General features: G+C 36.3%; 1 pseudogene; it reads right to left on the bottom strand.

Annotated features, from left to right (window-relative positions):
• Positions 1-1,505: 1,505 nt before the first annotated feature.
• LOC116631410 lies at positions 1,506-24,898 on the bottom strand (annotated as a pseudogene).
• Positions 24,899-25,122: the final 224 nt, after the last annotated feature.

Here is a 25,122-nt window from a genome sequence, read left to right as displayed (position 1 = left end):
TCCAGCTTATGAGACAGCCAACTGTTGTAGCGGTAATGTGGCCTCATTTAACAATATTAAACCCAAATGGCTATCAACGTTCAGAGCTCCTCTTTGTCACAGTAATAACCTTTATTTCACATTTTAATATTTTCTCAATGGCAATGGCCTAAAGAATTAATTTGGAGTTTCTCTGATAACATACAAAGTTGAGTATCTTACTTGTTCCCACTGAGATATAGAGAAGAAGTACGGTATTGTTAGAATAGAGAATGAGTCAAATCTCACATTTGATTCAAAGCTAAAGTATTCACTATCAAATAATTATTTCTAATTGTGGAATATTGTAAATAGATCCATTATGACCTTAATTATGAATTAAAATACATCATTTTTTTAGAAATATAAAAAATTTTTATTTCAGCTAGAGCTACTTAACAAATACTTGGAGCACATTGAGTTATAATATAAAATAAATAGGTAAATAAAAAAAAACAAAAAATAAAAATAATATAAAAATGTAGTAATCAAGTGTCCAAATATACAGCAATCTGCCTTTTTTTTTTGTGAAGGAAAAACCATAAATTCTAAATATATCTGTATTAAATACATTATAATTCAAGAAACATTTTTTTAAAGCATAGCATCTTTGTGCATGATGAGAAGTGCAATGTCAAATTATTGCCACCAGTATTAGATCGTTAAATATTCATTAACCAAATATTACTGTTTGGCATTATTTGATAAATGCATGGAAACATGATTCTAATTTCTCCTCACTGATGACATAGCAATAGTCACAAAATGTTGAAGCATATCCTACCCTAAAGCTGACACTGATGAGGTACAGCAAACAAGCACATAATACCAGGAACATTCATGCTGAGCTACAATATGCATTTCCTCTTGGAATAGGTCTTGTCTCTGTTAGAACACAACAGATTGCCTATACGACATGATAATGATGGTTAAATGCCAGGGCCTCCCATTCTGGACAATATTTGTATGTTTTCACATGTAGGCCTCACTTAATTTTCTTAAGGAAATTATTAAGATCCACATTACAGTTTTCCTCAGTTAACAAAAGCAGATTGCTTGATTCTAACCTCTACCAATTGATTTCAAGAGGTTTGCCCTATTATAATATGCAGCCAAAATAACTGTGACAGTAACTCTTATTTCCCTCTAATCCCTATATGCACACTTATTTCAAATTGTTTTATTAATCGGTAATTTATGAATTTGCTTTAAGTCACAAAGATGATGACATCTGGACAGTATATTGGCCTATTCAACTGAGTCCAGAAGGTAGCCCATTCCTTAGCAGCTTTTTTCTTTTTCTTTCAGATAGAAAACACAGAGCCCAAGTAGGCCCATGGTGTGTATGTAAAAGTAGGTGTATGAAGAAGAAATACATTTATTTTTATAATTTAGTAAACAAAGATTATTGGCATTGAAATATTTCCACAGGTAGTACAATCTCACAACATTCATTTTTTTTTATTTTTATTCTTTGACTTTACTGTTTACTTCACTGAAACCTGGAAGCCGGGAACGGTATGTGAGTGTCTGGTACAAGACACCGAGGAGTGCATGTTGACAGCAGGACCACAGAGAGCCAGGGTGCTGAGGGCCAGCAGGCCTGTCATCACAGCTCTGGACAGCAGTGCTGTCCTGCTGCCCAGGGAACAGATGTGGATGAAGGTCTCCGTGACACAAGCCTTGTAGATGCTAAGGAACATCAGGAGTACTGCTGGCTGAAAACTGTGGCCTAGGTCGTAACGTGTTATCATCCAGACCTGGGCAGATGCAACGATGTAATGGACCAGACTGATGTTGGAATCGTTGCTCATCTGGATATACGTCAGTCAAACTCAAAACCCAGGGCTCCAACACAGAGGGGATTTCAGCGGGACACAATGAGCTCAGGGGTGGTCCAGCTCAGGGCAACAACCATGATCTTGTGCTACCCAATGCCTGCATTCCAGGACATGACGAGGTTTAGGTCTATCAGGTCTGTCACATCCACTCTGGCTTCATGAACTCCCCAATGAAGTCATAGATGCCACCTTCCCGGGTCGGAAAAAAAAGTGTCCAGGAACAGCGTCTTGCATGGTTGCACGAAGATGTGGGTGATTCCAGAAGGTGTTGTACTCAGACGGGCTGCTGCACTTGTAGGTGATGAAGTAGGGCAAGAAGGCCAGGGTGAAGTCGTTCCCAACGTGGAACAGGGTCCTGGCACCAGGCGTCCCCACCCCTCCCCGCCCCCGGCCCACTGGAGGGCTGGTCTCCGGCTTGGTTGGCCTGGTGCCCGAGCCTGGGCCAAGAGCCCACCTGTCTCCCCTGTGACCCACATGGCTTTCCTCACAGGAGTCCTTTAATGTATACTGTTCCAGAAGGCATTCTTATTCCTACTTACATGAGAGCCCAGACACTTTCTAGGAATATTTAATCAAATCATTGCTAATTTTGAAAAAAATCTGTTATAATCACAAGTTGCTTTAAGATAAGTTGAACAATAACAATGTATACAAAAGCAAACATGGACAAATTTAACAAAACATTTTAAAGTTATATAGCATTTTAATTTGAAAGAAGTTATGAAATAGTACAATAATTTTTAAATCTAATTTGGAATCAAAACACTTAAGAATCATTAAAATTTGTAGAATCCCTGATCTACCTCAGTATACTAAATCACAGGTGCAGTCCAGGAATTACATTTTTTTTTAAAGATTTTATTTATTTGAGAGTATGAGAGGAGGAGAGACAGAGGGAGAAGGAGAAGCAGACTCCCTGCCAAGCAGGGACCCCAATGAGGGGTTTGATTCCAGGAACCCGGGATCATGAGCTGAAGGCAGATGCTTGACTGACTGAGCCACCCAGTCACCCCCAGGAATTACATTTTTTTAAAACTGCCCTGATTATTCTGACATAGCTGGTCCCCTTGATTAGCATTTAGAAAACCACTGAAGTTTCAATTTCTAAGTTTATATGTAGGAAAATAATTTTATATTCTTATGTATAAAGTGTCCAGTATTTTTCACTATATTAAAATTTGTTTTTAAAATTATACAAAATTTGTCTGGATTTTAACATGGATTATATAGAATCCCTTTAATCTGTTCTCTTTTTTCTCTCTTCTAGTTATCATTTTTTTAAAATTTTTTTTAAATTTAATTTCAGATTAGTTAACATATAGTATATTATTAGTTTCAGTGGTAAAATTTAGTGATTCATCAGTTGCATATAACACCCAGTGTTCATTACATCAAGTGGCCCTCCTTAATGCCCATCACCCAATTATTCCTTCCCCCTACCACCTCCCCTCTAGCAACCCATCTGTTATCTTTTATTGAATTTGTCCCCTCTATTGCAATATCTATCGCAGTCTTCCTAAGTAAATCTTGAAAAGTAAAATCCATGAATTAAATTGTTTGAAAAAAATCTAATGCTATAATTACAAGTTTCTAGAAAGATGGAGAAGCAAATAAATTTGTGTGAAAGATATATTTAACTTAGATTTTTCATCTGTGTTTGTTAGATACTAAAATAATTTTTTAAATGAAAAACGCTGATATATTCATGCATCTAAAAGTTTATAGTGCATATGAGTTTCATTAACCCATGAGTAAAACAATGAGTGGGTAAAGTATAAAAAATCATGGATTACCGGTCATCAAGGAAAATGATAGAGGTGATGTATGGTTTGTTTTTTAAAAGCATTCTAGAAATGGCGATTAGAAGATTTAGTAATGAGTTTTTTGCCAAATGCACATATTTTGTGTTACTCTTAGTTTGGAAGTGAACAGAGTTATGAATGATAAGAAATCCAAATGACAGATTATCCCATGTGCAATAAGTAAGCATCTTTTTAGCATTTTAATGTTCTCATGGTGGCCTCTGATAAATAATTTCTTTAAAAGAAACCATTAAAAATTCAGTTTTCTTCCATCTTTCATTATATATTGCCTGTTTTATCAGATATTAATATTGTGACCTATACAATCATTTTAAAAAGCAGATTTTTGAATTTTTATTTAACTTCCTATTGTCTAATATCCTAGTTAATTAAACAAATAGACATTAAGCATATGTTATATGCTTTTTGCTGTGATAGTGGAGAAACTATGGAATATAAGGCAATTCTTTTAGAGACTCACAAGTGTTCATAATACATTAAACAGAACCCAAAGTTAAGAATTATTTTTTTTAGTAAAAGTACTGGTTTTCACCAGCCAGCACTTATTTTAATGCCAAGAATTATAAAGAATATACTAAACTCTCTTCTAAGCTAAAACAGTGCTATTAATCCCTAGAATAGTGACAATGCGTTAATATGATTAACTGTATAATTATTAGTTTAGGAACTAGCCACTTTAACCTTGGCAGTGTTTTTTCTCTAGTACTCTTTCCAGTTTCCCCTGGTATGGGCATCACAGAAAACATTGCTTGTCTTCAATAAAGTTACTGTGAAATAAACATTTGAACCAGAAGGCTTTCTATTGACCCAGACACACAAAATTAATCCTCTACAGAATAATGTACTTAGAACTGAGCAGAATGTAATGGTGTCAAAAAAGAGATACAATACAAACTTTTATTTTCCTTCACCTTATGGATTCATACATACGAAAAACAGACCATTTTTTCATGGAATATGTTCAAGTTTTTGTTATATACCATATAAAATATTAAAAACAGTACTGTTTTACAGTGTCCCTGGATAATTATGTGTCTCCTAAAAGACTATTATTTTATTACAGAATTTAAAATGAACACATTTGTTTGATAATTTACAAATACTTGCACAAGATAAAAAATAAAAAGAAATCTTTGGTCAGTGTCCAGCTTTAAAAATATAAGATATTTCTGTTTCCTCTATGTAATTCTTTCAGCACTGAATAAGGTTATAGAAAATACTCCTTCCTGTATTCATTAAGTAAAAGAGATATGCATTATTGCCCCAATAACTCAGAATTGAGACCTAAGTAGCAATTTTTGACTCTGAAGGAATTTGAAAGCCCATATGATTCCCTTTATTCCCATATAAAGCAGTTTATAACACCTCACTGATAGATTTAATTGTTCATGCTCATTAATTTTTTTGATTCAGTGTCCTTTCATTTTTGTATCTGCAGGACTTCCTGTTCTAAAAGAAAGTTGGAAAGTGAAAACATACAACAAAAGTTGTCATTCTCTACAAGTATTAAAGGAAGCTTTTCCTCTCTGAATGCTACAATGTAGCAATATGTCTTTCTTCATGCAGCTACCCAACTGAAGGGTGGTATGGCCAGTTCATTCTTTTCAGCTGTCTTCATGATGGATCCATAGGCTTTGTTGTTTCTCAGCTGGAATTTTTTACCTACTAAAGTTGGACAATTTGGGTAACTCCTATAAAATATCCCTGTTTACTGACGTGGTTAAATGACATGCTTAGCTTTGTAGAAACAAACGATAATCCCTCTTCCACACACTTCAACACACACCTTAACAAATCTGTCAATCACTAAAGCTGAAGGATTCTATATTCTTTTATACTTAACTAGAAAAAGCAGTAACACAAATAAAGGAACATTTTTTTTTTTTCAGACATCGGACATTTTGTCAATTCAAATACTGTCAAGAATTAAGATAAATCACCTGATTTAAAAGTACAAAAACAAAAGTTAAAAATTTAAGAGCCCAAAGAGATGTAACTGGTAAATTTATGTGGACAGTCTGAGGGGTAGTTTTGTATGCCTTGTAAGCAAATGTTTTGTTCGATATTTGTTAAGGGGAAGTTTACTATCGACACCTAAATTCTACAACTTCATCGTCTTTTTAAAAGCTAACAGCACTGTTCTCATTGTGATGCTGAACACTTAGAAAGGCCAGGCCTCATCAGTTCTAACCAGTGCTCTGTGCACTGAACACAAAACATCACCACACTTACAGTGTTCCCTTACATTTCTTCCAAATGATCTGCTTCTTTCCATTTATTCATGAACGAAAAATTGCATTCTTTGTTTTCCTACAATCATTTTATTATCACAAAATAGTTCAGATTTTTTTCCCATTTTCTCTTTGTCTCCTACACTTTAGATGTCTTCTATGGATTTAAAACATTCAAAACTATCATTATATAGTTCTAGGAACTAATGTTTTTGTTTTGATTAAAAAAAAAACAGTACTATGGACAATGCTGTAGCTAAGGTTTACAGTGACTCTTCACTTCCATGTGAGTAAATATTATAAAATGTATTAAATGTTTATTAAATAAGTGGATGTTCTTTTTTCATCTGACTTTAAATTCCAGCATCACTTTATATTAACTAGTAAGCCAGGATTTCTAATGATGAGTTCCTGCAATCTAAGTCCACATGGACAGTAGCAGTGATGGGTATTTGGGGTCGTTTAACACAACAAAATGTACCTGAACTAGAAATGGCAGAGGAGACTGGCTTGGGGGTATTTCAGTTGCTTCCAAACATTCAGAAGTATACGACCCAGATGATGAATCTTCTGAGGATATTTTACCTGCCTTGTGAATGTTTTATTATATATATATTTTTAAAGATTTTATTTATTTATTTTGACAGAGAGAGAGACACAGCGAGAGAGGGAACACAAGCAGGGGGAGTGGGAGAGGGAGAAGCAGGCTTCCCGCGGAGCAGGGAGCCTGATGCGGGCTCGATCCCAGGAGCCTGGGATCATGACCTGAGCCAAAGGCAGACGCTTAACAACTGAGCCACCTAGGCGCCCCTGTTTTATTATATTTCACTTGTAGTTATTTGCTGTTTCAGTCATCACAGGAGATCACCAGGTCCTTGATGATAGTCTTGTATTCTAATTGTGTATTGTCTCTGCTGTCAGTATTTTAGTAAGTGCATATTGATTCCACATTAAGAAGATTATAGATATGCACCCAATGTGAAAATTCCAGAAACTTTGCCAAGAAGCATGTTAGAATAGTTGAAACTTGTTTGTTGATCATATATATCCATCCCCATTTCCTTTCAACTGTTTCCAAAAGAAAACATACCATACAGACTAGCAATCTTAGAGTTTGGCATATTAAAATTTACATTTAGAATATTAAAATTCAGGGGTGCCTGGGTGGCTCAGTCTGTTCAACATCCAACTCCTGATTTCAGCTCAGGTCATGATCTCAGAGTCCTGGGATTAAGCCCCACGTCAAGCTCTGTGGTCAGGGTGAAGTCAGCTTGAGATTCTCTCTGGCCCTCTGCCTCTGCCCCTCCCCACCGTTCATGTGTGCGTGCATGCACTCTGTCTTCCTCTCTCAAGTAAAATCTTTAAAAAAAAAAATTAAAATTCATAGAAAGCCTAAGTCATTTGTATGTAGATATAGATTTATATGGTTTGATAATTCAAATTGGACCTATTTGTTTTGAACTAAATTTACTCTTCTGCTAATAATGCAAATTTCTACATAGGACATTTCACATATATTCCATAAAGTACAGTAACACTGAATAATTGAATTCTTTTTTAAATGGACCATTCTCTCTCTAAAAAAATGTCTATAGTATTGTCAACTTGGAAAAACAATTTAAAGCTGTGCAAATTAAAAGATACTAAAATATGGTGCATGTTTTATTTATATCATCAATATTCTATATAGTGGGACACCATACAATTGTCTTTGATGAGTTATTTTGTTTTCTCACAAAATATTTTGTCAAAAGTAAATATATGGTAATTTAGATTTTTAAGAGTCAGATGTGTTAGAAATTTTCAATGTAGCTCTTTTCTTTCTGACAAGCCAGCAGTTTTAAGATATTTTCAGTTTGAGACGTCAAAACTTGACATGCACCTATATAGAATTTCATTCAACCAAATGCCTCTTCTCTCACATGATGGACTTTTCAAATCAAAGTAAAATAAAATAAATAGACACTGAATATTTAAGTCTTAAAGTTACTGTTTAATTTTTCTGTGGAAATATTATAGCAGATATGGTAACGTTTAGCCATTCTGATTTCTCTTTTAACCTTATGGGTCTAATTTTAATAGTCATACATATTAAAATTTAGAGTCAATCATTGCTTGTCTAAGTCATTTTCATTCCGTATTCCATTGAAATACAAAAGGTGGCATAATAACTTCAAATTGTAATTTATCTGCCATTATGCATTCATATATAAAGAATGTGACTGCTTAAATAAGTCTAATAACTGTCACCATACATAGTGACAATTTTTTATTGTGATGTGAAATTTTAAGATCTAATCATTTAGAAACTTTAAAATATGCAATAGAGTATTATTAACTATAGTCACCAAGCTATATATTACAGCCCCGTGTCTTATTTATTCTAAAACTGAGTTTGTACCTTTTGATCGCCTTCATCCATTTGGCCCCCCAACCCCAGCTCCTGGCAACCACCAATCTGTTCTTTTATGAGTGAAGTTTTTGTTTTATTTCTGTTCCTTTTAGATTCCACATATAAGTGATACCAAATGGTATTTGTCTTTCTTTTATTTCACTCAGCATAATGCACTCAAGGTTTTGATTTGCATTTTCCTGAGGATTAGTAATATGGAAGATCTTTTCATGTGTCTATTGCCCATCCTCTTTAGATGCCAGGTCCTCTAGCCACTTATTAATCTCATATTTTTGTTGGTGGTGTTGCATTGTATAAGTTCTTTATATATTTTGGATATTAACCCCTTATCAGATATATCATTTTCAAATATCTTCTCCCATTCACTGGGTCGCCTTTCTGCTTTGTTGGTTTTCTTTGTTGTGCAAACCATTTTATTTCAGTATAGTCCCAAAAGTTTATTTGGCTTTTGTTTCCCTTGCCTTTGAGACATATCCATAGTATGCGGCTAAGGCCAATGTCCAAGAGATGACTGCCTATGTTTTCTTCTATGCGTTTTATGGTTCCAGGTCTTATTTGGACCTTTAATCCATTTTGAGTTCCTTTTTGTATATGGTGGAAGGAAGTGATCCATTTTCATTCTTTTGCACATAGCTGTCCAGTTTTCCCAGCACAATTTATTGAGGAGACTATCTTTTCCCCCTCGTATATTCTTGCCTCCTTTGTCATAGATTAATTGACCAAATAAGCATGAGTTTAGTTCTCACTATCTTGTTCTATTGATCTATGTGTCCATTTTTGTGCTAGTACCATACTGTTTTGATTTTTATAGCTTTATAGTACATCTTGAAATCTGAGATTATTATTCTTTCTCAAGATTGCTTTGGCTATTCAGGGTCTTTTGTGGTTCCATACAAATGTTAGGATTATTTGTTATACTTCTGTGAAAACTGCTGTTGGTATTTTGATAGGGATTGCATTGAATCTATAGATTGTTTTGAATAGTATGGACATTTTAACAACATTAATTCTTCCAATCCATGCAATTTCTTTCATCGGTGTTTTATAGGTTTCAGAGTACAGATCTTTAACCTACTTGGTTAAGTTTATTCTTAAACATTTTCTTCTTTTTGGTGCAGTTGTAAATGGGATTGTTTTCTTAATTTTCCTGCTCCTTTGGGAATGCAACAGATTTCTGTATGTTAATTTTGTATCCTACAACATTATGGAATTATCAGTTCTAACAATTTCTTGGTAGAGTCTTTAGGGTTTTCTATACATAGTATCCTGTCATCTGCAAATACTGACAGATTTGGTTCTCCCTTAGTAATTTGGATGCCTTTTCTGTTTCCTTTTCTGTTTTTCCTTTTGTCTGATGCTACAGCTAGAGTTTTCCTTTTTGTCTGATGCTACAGCTAGAATAGAGTGAACATTCTTGTTTTGTTCCTGATCTTAAAAAGGTTTCCATCTTTTACCATTGAGTAAGATGTTAGCTGTGGGTTTCTGATATATATATATATATATAGGTTATATATATATATATATAGGTTATATATATATATAGGTTATATATATATATATAGGTTATATATATATATATATATATAGCCTTTATTATGTTGTAGTATGTTTTCTCTTAACCTATTTTGTTGAGAGTTTTGATCATGAATGGATGTTGTACTTTATCAAATGGTTTCTCTGCATGTATTGAGATGATCATATGTTTTTTATCCTTTCTCTGGTTAATGTATATCACATTATTTTGTGACTATTGAATTATACTTGCATACCTAAAATAAATCCTACTTGATAACGGTGAATTATTTTTTCAAGTATTGTCGAGTTCAGTTTGCTAATATTTTGTTGTGGATTTTTTGCATCTATATTTATCATATATACAAGCCTATAGGGGTTTTGTTTTGTTTTGGGTTGTTGTTGTTTTGTTTTAGTGTCTTTGTTTTTAGTATTAGGATAATGTTGGCCTTTTTCTTTTATATTTTGGAATAGTTTGAGAAGAATAGATATATACACTCTTTTTTTTTTTTTTAAAGATTTTATTTATTTGTTTTGACAGAGAGAGACACAGCGAGAGAGGGAACACAGCAGGGGGAGTGGGAGAGGGAGAAGCAGGCTTCCTGCCGAGCAGGGAGCCCAACGTGGGGCTCGATCCCAGGACCCTGGGATCATGACCTGAGCCGAAGGCAGACGCTTAACGACTGAGCCACCCAGATACCCCTATATACACTCTTTTTTATTTTATTTTATTTTTTACTTATTTATTTATTTTTAAATATTTTATTTGACAGAAACACAGCGAGAGAGGGAACACAAGTAGGGGAGAGGGAGAAGCAGGCTTCCCGCTGAGCAGGGAGCCTCATGTGGGGCTCGATCCCAGGACCCCGGGATCATGACCTGGGCCGAAGGCAGACGCTTAACGACTGAGCCACCCGGGCGCCCCTATATACACTCTTTTTTAAATGGTAAAATTCATCTGTGAAACCATCTGGTCCTGGACTTTTGTTTGTTGGGAGTTTTTTTTTTTTTTTTTAATTCAATTTCATTACTAGTAATTGGTCTGTTCAAATTTTCTGCTATTCCTTCCTGATTTGGCATATAATGCATTGTAATATTCCCTTATAGTCCTTTCTCTTTCTGTGGTGTTGGTTGATATTTATCCTTCATTTCTGATTTTATTCATTTGAGTCCACATTTTCTCTTGATGTGTCTGGCTAAAAGTTTATGCACATCATTTATCTTTTCAAAAAACCAACCCTCCGTTTCACTGATATTTTCTATTTCGAAAATCTTCATTTCAATTATTTCTGCTCGAATCCTTTATTATTTCCTTCTACTAGCTTTGGGCTTTATTTGTTCTTCTTTCTTTAGCTCCTTTAGGTGTAAGGTTAGGTTGTTCATGATTTTTCCTGTTTCTTGAGGTAGGGTTGTATAATTGTCAAGTTCCCTCTTAGAACTGCTTTTGCTGCATCCCAAAGATCTCAGACTGTTGTTTTCATTTTCATTTGTCTCCTAGTATTATTTGATTTCCTTTTTTATTTCTTATTGACTAATTCATTGTTTAGTAGCATGTTAGCCTCAATGTATTTGTGTTCTTTCCATATTTTTTCTTGTGATTGATTTCTAGTTTCATAGCATTGTGGTCAGAAAAGATGCTTCATAACTATTTCAGTCTTCTTAATTTATTAAGACTTGTTTTGTGGCCTAATGTGATCTATCCTGAAGAATGTTCCATGTATACTTGAAAAGAATGTGTATTCTGCTTTTTTTGAAATGAATGGTCTGTACATATCTGTTAGGTTCATCTGGTCTAATGCATCATTTTTTTAAAAAATTTTTTATTACCATATAATGTTTTATTTGTTTCAGGGGTACAGGTCTGTCATTCATCAGTCTTACACAATTCACAGCGCTCACCATAGTACATACCCTCCCCCATGTCCATCACCCAGCGACCTCATCCCTCCCACCGCCCTCCACTCGAGCAAACCGCAGTTTGTGTCCTGAGATTAAGAGTCTCTTACAGTTTGTCTCCCTGTCTGGATTTATCTAGTTTCATTTTGCCCTCCCTTCCCCTATGATCCTCTGTCTTGTTTCTCAAATTCCTCATAACAGTGAGATCATATGATACTTGTCTTTCTCTGATTTATTTCACTTAGCATAATACCCTCTAGTTCCATCCACATCATTGCAAATGGCAAGATTTCATTTTTTGATGGCTGAGTAGTATTCCATTTTATATATATATATATATATATATATATATATATATATACACACACACACACACACACACACACACACACACACACCACATCTTCTTTATCCATTCATCTGTCGATGGACATCTTGGCTCTTTCCATAGTTTGGCTATTGTGGACATTGCTGCTATAAACACTGGGGTGCATGTACCCCTTCAGATCACTACATTTGTATCTTTGGGGTAAATACCCAGTAGTGCAATTGCTGGGTGATAGGGTTGATCTATTATCAACTTTTTGAGGAACCTCCATACTGTCTCCCAGAGTGGCTGCACCAGCTTGCATTCCCACCAACAGTGTAGGAGGGTTCCCCTTTCTCTGCATCCCCGCTAACATCTGTCATTTCCTGACTTGTTAATTTTAGCCATTCTGACTGGTGTGAGGTGGTATTTCATTGAGGTTTTGACTTGAATTTTCCTGATGGCTAATTATGATGAACACTCTTTCATGTGTCTGTTGGTCATTTGGATGTCTTCTTTGCAGAAATGTCTGTTCATGTCTTCTGCCCATTTCTTGATTGGCTCATTTGTTCTTTGGGTGTTGAGTTTATTAAGTTCTTTATAGATTTTGGATACTAGCCCTTTATTTGATATGTTATTTGCAAATATCTTCTCCCATTCTATTGGTTGTCTTTTGGTTTTGTTGACTGTTTCTTTTGCTGTGCAAAAGCTTTTTATCTTGATGAAGTCCCAATAGTTCATTTTTGCCCTTGCTTCCCTTGCCTTTGGTGATGTTTCTAGGAAGAAGTTGCTGCAGCTGAGGTTGAAGAGGTTGCTGCCTGTGTTCTCCTTTCGGATTTTGATGGACTCCTGTCTCACATTTAGGTCTTTCATCCATTTTGAGTCTATTTTTGTGTGTGGTGTAAGGAAATGATCCAGTTTCATTCTTTTGCGTATGGCTGTCCAATTTTCCCAACACCATTTGTTGAAGAGACTTTTTTTCCATTGGACATTCTTTCCTGCCTTGTCGAAGATTAGTTGACCAGAGGGTTGAGGGTCGATTTCTGGGTTCTCTATTCTGTTCCATTGATCTATGTGTCTGTTTTTGTGCCAGTACCATACTGTGTTGATGATGACAGCTTTGTAATAGAGCTTGAAGTCTGGAATTGTGATGCCACCAGCTTTGCTTTTCTTTTTCAACATTCCCCTGGCTATTCGGGGTCTTTTCTGGTTCCATACAAATTTTAGGATTATTTGTTCCATTTCTTTGCAAAAACTTGATGGTATTTTGATAGGGATTGCATTAAATGTGTAGATTGCTCTAGGTAGCATTGACATTTTCACAATATTTGTTCTTCCAATCCATGAGCATGGAACGTTTTTCCATTTCTTTGTGTCTTCCTCAATTTCTTTCATGAGTATTCTATAGTTTTCTGAGTACAGATCATTTGCCTCTTTAGTTAGATTTATTCCCAGGTATCTTATGGTTTTGGGTGCAATTGTAAATGGGATCGACTCCTTAATTTCTCTTTCTTCTGTCTTGTTGTTGGTGTATAGGAATGCCACTGATTTCTGTGCATTGATTTTATATCCTGCCACTTAACTAAATTCCTGTATGAGTTCTAGCGGTTTTGGGGTGGAGTCTTTTGGGTTTTCCACATAAAGTATCATATCATCTGCAAAGGCTGAGAGTTTGACGACTTCTTTGCCGATTCAGATGCCTTTGATTTCTTTTTGTTGTCTGATTGCTGTGGCTAGGACTTCTAGTACTATGTTGAATAGCAGTGGTGATAGTGGACATCCCTGTGTGTTCCTGACCTTAGGGGAAAAGCTCTCAATTTTTCCCCATTGAGAATGATATTCGCTGTGGGTTTTTCATAGATGGCTTTTATGATACTGATGTATGTACCCTCTATGCCTATACTCAAGAGTTTTGATCAAGAAAGGATGCTGTACTTTGTCAAATGCTTTTTCTGCATCGATTGAGAGTATCATATGGTTCTTGTTCTTTCTTTTATTAATGTATTGTATCACATTTATTGATTTGCTGATGTTGAACCAAACTTGCAGCCCAGGAATAAATCCCACTTGGTCATGGTGAATAATTCTTTTAATGTACTGTTGGATCCTATTGGCTAGTATTTTGGTGAGCATTTTTGCATCCATGTTCATCAGGGATATTGGTCTGTAGTTCTCCTTTTTGATGGGGTCTTTGTCTGGTTTTGGGATCAAGGTAATGCTGGCCTCATAAAATGAGTTTAGAAGTTTTCCTTCCATTTCTATTTTTGGAACAGTTTCAGAAGTGCAATTCTTCTTTAAATGTTTGATAGAATTCCCCTGGGAAGCCATCTGGCCCTGGGCTCTTGTTTGTTGGGAGATTTTTGATGACTGCTTCAATTTCCTTAGTGGTTATGGGTCTGTTCAGGTTTTCTATTTCTTCCTGGTTCAGTTTTGGTAGTTGATACATCTCTAGGAATGCATCCATTTGTTCCAGATTGTCTAATTTGCTGGCATATAGTTGGCCATAATATGTTCTTATAATTGTTTGTGTTTCTTTGGTGTTGGTTATGATCTCTCCTCTTTCATTCATGATTTTATTTATTTGGATCATTTCTCTTTTTGATAAGTCTGGCCAGGGTTTTATCAATCTTGTTAATTCTTTCAAAGAACCAGCTCCTAGTTTTGTTGATCTGTTCTACTGTCCTTTTGGTTTCTATTTCATTGATTTCTGCTCTGATCTTTATTATTTCTCTTCTCCTGCTGGGTTTAGGCTTTATTTGCTGTTCTTTCTCTAGCTCTTTTAGGTGTAGGGTTAGGGTTGTATATTTGAGACCTTTCTTGTTTCTTGAGAAAAGCTTGTATTGCTATATACTGTCCTCTTAGGACCGCCTTTGCTGCATCCCAAAGATTTTGAACAGTTGTGTTTTCATTTTCATTGGTTTCCATGAATTTTTTAAATTCTTCTTTAATTTCCTGGTTGACCCTTTCATTCTTTAGTAGGATGCTCTTTAGCCTCCATGTATTTGAGTTCTTTCAGACTTTCCTCTTGTGATTGAGTTCTAGTTTCAAAGCATTGTGATCCGAAAATATGCAGGGAATGATCCCAATCTTTTGATACTGGTTGAGACCTGATTTGTGACCCAGGATGTGATCTATTCTGGAGAATGTTCCATGGGCACTGGAGCAGAATGTGTATTCTGTTGCTTCGGGATGGAAAGTTCTGAATATATTTGTGAAGTCCATCTGTTCCAGTGTGTCATTTAAAGCCTTTATTTCCTTGTTGATCTTTTGCTTAGAAGATCTGTCCATTTCAGTGGGGGGGGTGGTTAAAGTCCCCTACTATTATTGTATTTTTGTTAATGTGTTTCTTTGAGTTTGTCATTAATTGGCTTATATAATTGGCTGCTCCCGTGTTATGGGCATAGATATTTACAGTTGTTAGATCTTCATGTTGGATAGACCCTTTAAGTAGGATACAGTGTCCTTCCTCATCTCTTATTATAGTCTTTGGTTAAAATCTAATTTGTCTGATATAAGGATTGCCACCCCAGCTTTCTTTTGATGTCCATTAGCATGGTAAATGGTTTTTCACCCCCTCACTTTCAATCTGGAGGTGTCTTTGGATCTAAAATGAGTCTCTTGCAGGCAACATATCAATGGGTCTTGTTTTTTTTAATCCAATCTGATAGCCTGTGTCTTTTGATTGGGGCATTTAGCCCATTTACATTCAGGGTAACTATTGAAAGATATGAATTTAGTGCCTTTGTATTGCCTGTAAGGTGACTGTTACTGTATATTGTCTGTGTTCCTTTCTGGTCTGTGTTGCTTTTAGGCTCTCTCTTTGCTTGGAGGACCCCTTTCAATATATCTTGTAGGGATGGTTTCGTGTTTGCAAACTCCTTTAGATTTGTTTGTCCTGGAAGCTTTTTATATCTCCTTCTATTTTCAATGACAGCCTAGGTGGATATAGTGTCTTGGCTGCATATTTTTCTCATTTAGTGCTCTGAATATATCCCGCCAGTCCTTTCTGGCTTGCCAGGTCTCTCTGGATAGGTCTGTTGCCAATCTAATGTTTCTACCATTGTAAGTTACATATCTCTTCTCCCAAGCTGCTTTCAGGATTTTCTCTTTGTCTCTGAGACTTGTGAGTTTTACTATTAGATATCGGGGTGTTGACCTATTTTTATTGATTTTTGTGGAGCGTTCTCTGTGCCTCCTGGATTTTGATGCCTGTTTCCTTCCCCAAATTAGGGAAGTTCTCTGCTGTAATTTGCTTCAATATACCTTTTGCCCCTCCTTCTCTTCCTTCTTCTCCTGGGATCCCAATTATTCTAATGTTGTTTTGTCTTATGGTATCACTTATTTCTCGAATCTCCCTTCATGATCCAGTAGTTGTTTCTCTCTTTTTCTCAGCTTTTTTTATTCTCCATCATTTGGTCTTCTATATCACTAATTTTCTCTTCTGCCTCATTTATCCTAGCAGTTAGAGCCTCCATTTTTGATTGCACCTCATTAAGAGCCTTTTTGATTTCCACTTGGTTAGATTTTCTTTTATTTCTACAGAAAGGGATTCTCTAGTATCTTCTATGCTTTTTTCAAGCCCAGCTAGTATCTTCATAATCATCATTCTGAACTCTAGTTCTGACATCTTACTAATGTCTGTATTGATTAGGTCTCTGGCAGTTGGTACTGCCTCTTGTTCTTTTTTTTGAGGTGGATTTTTCCTCCTTGTCATTTTGTCCAGAGGAGAATAGATGAATGAGAGAACAAAATGCTAAAAGGGTAACAATGACCCCAGAAAAATATACACTAAACAAGTCATAAGATACCCAAAACTGGGGGGAAAAGAAAGGGGGGGGGGAAAAAGGATATAATCAGGCTGGTGAATCGAACAGAGCCACACACTAGATTTTGGGTGTATTTTGGTCTGTTATATATATATATGTATACACATACACACACACACACAAATAAGGGCAAATACAATAAAGAGATGGAATATGACTATAAAGATGAAAATTAAAGATTTTAAAAAAGGAATTGATAAGTTGGTTGAAAAAAAGAATGAAAAAAATTTTAAAAAAAGAATAGGACAACATCATACACTAGATTTAGGGTATATTTTAGTCTGTTAGAAGAAACTGTATCCCAAAATTTTAAAGAAAGAAAAACATATATATATATAACATATATATACACACACCAAAAAAATAGGTTAAATACAATGAAGGGATAGAATATGACTGTAAAAATGAAAATTAAAAAAGATTTTAAAAAAAGGAATTGATGTTGGTTGGAAAAGGAAAGAAGAGAAATTCAACTAAAATATAGAAAAAGAAAAAAATAAAGAAAATTTAAAAAATTAACTTTGAAAGACTAAAGAATTCTCAGGGAAAGGCCATTAATTCTATGTGCTGTATTCTCCTAGCACTGGGGTTTTGTTGTTCTCATTGATTGGTAAACTTGGTCTTGGCTGGATGTTCTTTCTGATCTTGGGGAAGGGCCTATTGCAGTGATTCTCAAATGTCTTTGCCTTAGGCGGAATTGTACCGCCCTTGCCAGGGGCCAGGCTAGGTAATCTGCTCAGGTTTGCTCTTGGTAGCTTTTGTTCCCTGAAAGCCTTCCATATAGCTTTGGAGGACGAGGGTGCAAATGGCGGCCTCCCAGTCTCTGGTCCCAGAGGAGCCAAGAGCTTGGGGCCCCACTCCTCAGTGAGCCCTCAGAGAAAAGCAGTCAATCACTCCTGTTTCCCTGGTCTCCGGCTGCACTCTGTGCTCACCCGGCCTGTGACCGAACATTTCTATCTCTGGCACATGACCCTGTTTAGAGTCTCCAAACCCAGCAGATTCCTGCAGCAGGCTCCCATGCTGCTCCTCCCGGGGGAGGAAGAGGAATCTCCTTGGATCTGTAACTTGTTGGGTCCCTGCTCAAAGGCTAGTGGCCCGATGTGTCACAGATCATGTCTTATGGCAACCCCGAGCTGAGAGCCCACTCCTCGGCTCCATCTTTGCAGCTGGCTTCCCTGCTCTGATACCTGGGAGCTCTGCCACACTCAAACACCCCTGGTCTTTCTGTTACCCCCAGGGTCTTGAGACCCCACTGTCCCAGCGAGGGTACCACCCCCTGCTTAGCCACTGTAGTGACATCCCTCAGTGGAGCAGACTTCTAAAAGTTCCAATTTTGTGCTCCACTGCTCTATTACTTGCCAATAGCATGCTGACTGATGCTCCCTCCCCCTCGTGGTCTATCTTCCCAAATATCACCTCAGATTCACTTCTCCACACATCCTACCTTCCAGAAAGTGGTCGCTTTTCTGTTCAGAGAGTTGTTGCTATTCTTTTCTTCAATCTCCTGGAGAGTTTGTATGTGTTCTGAATGGTTTGATAACTCTAGCTGAATTCCTGGAACCATACAAAATTTAGGTCTCCTACTCCTCCACCATCTTGCTCTCTCCCCCCTCCCCCCAATGCATCATTTAAAGCCACTATTTTCTGGTTGATTTTTCTGTCTGGATGACCTACCCATTGATATAAGCGAGGTGTTAAAATCTCCTACTATTATTGTATTACAGGGAATTTCCCCCTTGTTATCTGTTAAATTTGCTTTGTGTATTTAGGTGGTTCTATGTTTGCGTGTATGGATGTTTATAATTTTTATATCCTCTTGTTGGATGATTCCCTTTATCATTATTTAGTGCCCTTCTTTGTCTCTTGATACATACAATCTGTTTCAAAGTCTCTTTTGTTGCATATAAGTATTGCTACCCTGTTTCTTTTTCTTCTATTTGCATGGTATACGTTTTTCCATCTCTTTATTTTCAGTCTGTCTTTAGTTCTGAATGAGTCTTTTATAGGCAGCATATTGATGGGCCTTGTTTTTTTGTTTTATTTTTTCTGTTCAATCACCCCATGTTTTTTTATTGGAGCCTTTAGTCCATTTACATTTACAGTAATTATTAGTAGATATGTATGTAGTGCCATTTTGTTCATTGTTTTCTGGTTGTTTTTGAAGTATTTGTCTTTTCCTTTTTTCTCCTGCTCTCTTCTCTTGTGGTTTGATGGCTTTCCTTAGTGTTATGCTTGGATTCCTTTCTCTGTTTTTTTGTATATTTATTATAGGTTTTTGATTTGTGGTTACTATCTGGTTTATAGATAACATCTTATGTATATAGCAGTGAATATTAATTTCATGGTAGCTAATTGTCGAATACATCCAAAGAACAATAACTTTTACCCCCCCACTTTTGTAGATATGTCATATTTTACATCTTTTTTTGTATATCCCTTGACTAATTTTTGAGGACATTACTGATTTTAATACTTCTTTGTTTTAATCTTCATATTGCATTTATAAGTGATTAATCTACTACCTTTACTGGATGTTTGCTTTTACCTGTGAAAATTTTACCTTTCATAATTTTCTTCTAGTTATGATCTTTTCATTTCACTTAAAGAATTCTCTACCATTTCTTGTAAGGCTGGTTTAGTGGTGAGTAATTCCTTTCACTTTAGTTTGGGAAACTATTTCTCTGATTCTGAATGATAATCTTGTGGGGAAGAGTATTGTTAGTTGCAGGTTTTTTCTTTTCAATACTTTGAATATATCCTACCATTTCCTACCATTCCTTAAAATCTTTTAAGATTTTATTTTATTTGAGAGAGAGAGAGAGAGAGAGAGAGAGCATGAGCCAGGGGGAGGGGAGTGGGGAGAAGCAGATACCCTACTGAGTAGGGAGCCCAATGCAGGGCTTGATCTGAGGACCCTGAGATCATGACCTGAGCTGAAGGCAGATGCTTAACCAACTGAGTTACCCAGGCACCTCATGCCCTTCCCTTTTGATATGCAAACTTTCTGCTGAAAAATAAGCTGATAGCCTTATGGGGTTTCCCCTGTTTATAACTGTTTTCTTTTCCTGCTTTTTATGTTCTTTCTTCATCACTACTTTTTGCCATTTTAATTATGTGTCTTGGTATGGACCTCCTTGGGTCAATAATGCTAGAGGCGCTTTGTACATCCTGGATCTGGATAACTGGTTAATTCCCCAGATTAGAGAAGTTTTCTGCCCCCACCATCTCTCTTCCCCTTCTGGGATCTCTACAATGTCAATGTTACTATGCTTGATGTGGCTGAGTTCTCTCAAATTTGTTCTCATTTTTTATTCTTTTTTCTTTTTGCTGTTCACCTTAGTTCGTTTCCATTACTCTGTCTTCCAGATCCTGCTGATCTATTCTTCCACATATTCTAATATGCTCTTGATTCTCTCTAGGCATTTTTTTCTTTCAGGTATTGAATGCTTCATCTGTTTTTTGTTTGTTTTTGAGAGAGAGAGAGAGAGCAGGGGATGGGGGGCATAATGGGAGAGGGAGAGAGAGAATCTTAAGCAGTCTCCACACCCAGCATGGAGCCCAATGCAGGGTTTGATCTCACAACTTTGAGATCATGATCTGAGCTGAAATCAAGAGTGAGACACTTAACCAACTGAGCTACCTAGGCACCCTTGAGTGGTTCTTTTTTTTTTTTTATATTTTCTCTTTGTTGAAGTTCTCACTGACTTTATCCATTCTTTTCTCAAGTTCAGTGAGCACCTTTATGAAAATTACTTTGAATTTTTTTATCAGGCTTATTGCTTATCTCCATTTCATTTAGCTCTTTTGGTGTTATTTTGTCTTATTCTTTCATTTGGAACATATTTCTCTGTCTCCTCATTTTGTCTAACTTCCTTTGTATTAGGGAGACCAGCTACATTTTGTCCTTGGATATAAGAAGTCCTATGCTGTCCTGTAGCACAGTCCTCCCTGGTCATGAGAACCAGGCACTCCAGAGGTATCTCTTGTGGGGGCTGTGTATGCCCTAATGTTGTAGCTGAGCCATATTTGCTTTCAGCTTAGCCACCTGCAATGGCCTGCTTTACCTGCTGTGGGCATACTGCAGGGGTTGGTCCCTACACTGTTGAGGGGCCTAAGGCTATGGTGGGCTCATTGGTGGGCTTAGCCAGCATTCAGACTGGCTGTCTGTAATTGGCCTCTCTGCCATAACTGCAGGTGCACCAAAGGGCACAGGGTATGTTCTCTGGACAGCCAGCTAAAAGACTGAGCTTCTAGAAGTGCAGATGTGATGGTGTGTGTGGTTATCTCTTTCTCCAGGGCAGGAGTCACTTTGGAGTATTAGCAGTCCTTCTAGTCCCTGTTGGGGCAGTGTAGTGGGGAGCTTTGATGGGGTGAGTCTGCAGGGGAACATGGAGGCGAGACATGAGTTTCTAGTAAGGTAGATGGAGAGTGTTAGTGTTGTCTCCTGCAAGTGTCAAGCTATCCAGGCTAGGGGTGGGGAAGAGAAATGGTGCGCACCAGCATTTTGGTTCCTGAAGAAATGTCCTGAAGATTTCTACTCCTTTAGCACGTTATAGATTATTAAATAAATTTCCTTCACGTGTATCCCAGGCACTTTTCAAACTGCTGCTTCTGTGCTATCTCAGGTAGAGTTATTTATTATGCTGGCTCTTAAAGAGTGGATGCCCCCTGGCTCTCTTGGAGTTAAGCCCACTGATTTTAAAGGCTCCTGATGTTAAGTGCCACTGGTTTTCAAAGCCAGATGTTATGGGGCTTGTCTTCCAAGTGTTCCACCAGCCTGGGGCTTCCTGGTGTGGGGTGATCCTCTTCTCTGTGCTTGTGATGTCCCTCTCATTTGTGGTTAGTCTTGCCAGGAGTTTGATTCCAACTGCATCTCCACCTCTCCTACCCTTTGCAGTGTATTCTCCTCTCTATGATTAACTGTGGAAGGTCTGTTCTGCCAGTCTTCAGGTCATTTTCAGAGTTAGTTGCATATATGTAGCTGTTATCTTAGTGTATCCATGGGACAGGGTGAACTCAGGATCCTCCTACTCTGCCATCTTCTCTGAACCTATAGGATGTCTTTATTTCTTTTTCTTGCCTGATTGCTCTGGTTAGGACTTCCCCTACGATGTTGAATGAAAATGGCAAGAGTGAGCATCCTTGTCGTGTTCTTGATCTTAGAGGAAAATTTCAGCATTTCATGATTTAGTACAATGTTTGCACTGGGCCTGTCATACATGGCTTTTATATCTTGGGGTATAGTATATTCTCTCTACTTTGTTGAGAGTTCTTAACATAAATGGGTATTGATTTTTGCCAAATGATTTTTTTGCACTTATTTCAATAATAAAATTTTTATCTTTAATTTTGTTATGTGTATCACATTGATTTGTGGATTTTGAACCCTTGCATCCCTAGAATAAATCTCACTTGATCATGGTGTATGGTACTTTTCATGTCTTTTTGAATTTGATTTGCTAATATTTTGTTGCAGATTTTGCATCTATGTTCATCGGGGATATTGGTATGTAATTCTCTTTTCTTGTGGCATTTTGTCTATTTTTGGTATCAGAGTAATGCTAACCTCATAAGACTTGGAAGAGTTCCCTCCTCTTCTAGTTTTTGGAAGTTTTTGAAGGATTGTTATTAATTTTGCTTTAAATATTTAGTAGAATTCTCCAGTGTAGCTGTTTGGTCTTAGTCCTTTGTTTGTAGGCAGGGGGTCTTTTTGTTGTTTTTTGTTTTTGTTTTTTACTAATTTAATCTCCTTATTAGTGATTGGTCTGTTCAGATTTTCTATTTCTTCATGATTCAGATTTGGTAGGTTGTGTGTTTAGGAATTTATCTGTCTCTTTCAGGTTGTTCAATTTACTCTTGTATAATTGTTCATAGTAGTCTGTTTCAATCATTGGTATAAGCATTTATTGCTATGAACTTCTGTCATAGAACTGCCATTGCTATATCCCATAAGTTTTGGTATGTTGTATTTCTGTTTTCATTCGTTTTAAGGTTTTTTTTTTTTTTTAATTTCTTTTGATTTCTTCATTGATCTATTGGTTGTTCAGTAGCATGTTGTTAAATCTCCATATATTTTAATTGATTTCTAGTTTCATGCCATTGGGTGTTTGATAAGATTTCAATCTTTTTAAATTTAATTAAGACTTGTTTTGTGGCCTACTATATGACCTATTTTGGAGAATGTTCCATGTCCTCTTGAGACAATGTATTTTGTTGCATTTGGATGGAATGTTCTCTATATATCTGTTAGGTCCATCTGGTGTAATGTTTCCTTAATGAGAAAGGCCAATAATTCCTTAATGAGATTTTATCTGGATGATCTATCAATTGATGAAGTGGGGTATTAAGGTCCCATGCTATTATTGCTATCTGTATCTTCCTTTATGTCTGTTAAATATTTGCTTATATATTTAGGTGTTCCTAAAATTTGCATATTTATAAATCATCTAGTTGGATTGACCCCTCAATCATTATGTAATGACATTCTTTGTCTCCTATTACAATCTTTATTTTAAAGTCTATTTTGTCTAATATAAGTATAGCAACGCCAACTTTATTTAGGTTTCTATTTGCATGTAGTATCTTTTTTCAATTCCTTTATGTTTAGTCTGTGTCTGAAGGGAAGACACTTGAAGAGTTTCCTGTAAGCACCATATAGTTGGGTCTTGTTTTCTCATCCATTTAGCCACTCTGTCTTTTGATTGGAGAATTTAGTCCATTTACACTTAACAAAATGACAGTAAGTTACATATTAATAATTGTTTTCTGGCTGCTTTGTAGTTCCTCTCTCTTCCTTTCTTCCCCTCTGCTCTCTTCCTTGTGATTTGATGACTTCTTTTAGTAGTATGCTTAGTTCTTTGTCTTTATCTTTTGTATATATTCTGTAGATTTTTCTTTGTGGTTATAATGAGGTTTTCATACAACAGCTTATATTGTTCACAATATTCTAAGGTGATAACTTAAGTTTGAAGGCATTCTAAAGCTCTCCATTTTCACTTCCCCTCATTGTGTTTTGTTTTTGATGTCACATCTTACATCTTTTTTTATCTTGTGTATTCCTTAACTAATCATTATAGTTATTTTTACCACTTTTGTCTTTAACTTTCATATTCACTTTGAGTGATTAATTTACAATCATTACATATAAGATTATTTTGAATTTTACTGTATACTTTTAGCAATGAGATCAATACTTTAATATGTTTTCCTGTTAATAATTAGCACCTTCTCTTTCAAGCTTAAATAAGTCCCTTTAACATATCTTGTAAGGCCAGTCCAGTAGTCATGAACTACTTTAGCTTTTGCTTATCTGGAAAACTCTTTATCTCTCTTCCAGTTCTGAAAGACAAATTTACCATGTATCCTTGGTTGGAATTTTTTTTTTTTTTTTTAGCACTCTAAATATATCATTCTCTTTTATCCTGCAAAGTTGCAGAAAAGCCTAAGTCTTATGGGGCTTCCCTTGTACATACAAATTGTTTTGCTCTTGCTGTTTTTCAGATTTTTTTCTTATCTTTAACTTTTGACTTTTTTATTTTGTGCCTTGGTGTGGGTCTCCTTGTGTTCCTTTTATTGGAACTCTGGTTTTCCGGGAAATAGAAGTCTGTTTCTTTCACCAGATAGGGAAGTTTTTAGCCATTAGCAGTTTTCTGCCCCTTTCTGTTTCTCTTCTTCTGGGACACCTATACTTTAGAATGTTGGTTCACTTCATTCTTGTCCCAAGAGTTCCTTAATGAGCTATCTCCACTTTTTTTTTTTTCTTTGTGCTGTTTGTGTGAGTTCTATTGCCCTGCCTTCAAGTTTACTGATCATTTCTTCTGCTTCATCTAGTCTGCTATTGAATCTCTCTAGGGTACTTTTTTCAGTCCAGTTATTACACTCTTCAGTTCTGGAACTTCTATTTGGTAAATTCTTATATTTTCTATGTCTTTGCTGAAGTTCTCGGTATTCATCCATTCTTCCCCTGAGATTGGTGAACATCTTTATGACTGATATTTTGAATACTTTATCAGGTGAATCACTTATCTCCATTTCATAAAGGACTTTTTCTGAGCATTTAACTTTTTCTTTCATTTGGAACACATTCCTCAGTTTCTTCATTTTCCTGGTCACTCTGTATTGGCTCTATGCAGTAGATATAAAACCGCCACATCCTGTCTTGACGGACGGCCCCTTGTAGGAGATGAACCTCACCATTAACCCTGCCCCCATCTTGCTTGTCTCTCAAACCTTTGTGATTGTCTGAGCAGCCTATT

This window comes from Phoca vitulina, unplaced genomic scaffold (genome assembly GCF_004348235.1).
Source record: "Phoca vitulina isolate PV1807 unplaced genomic scaffold, GSC_HSeal_1.0 scaffold5, whole genome shotgun sequence".
NCBI lineage: Eukaryota > Metazoa > Chordata > Mammalia > Carnivora > Phocidae > Phoca > Phoca vitulina.
Note: the sequence above shows the minus strand (reverse complement) of the source record. Positions and strands in the feature narration are given on the sequence as shown.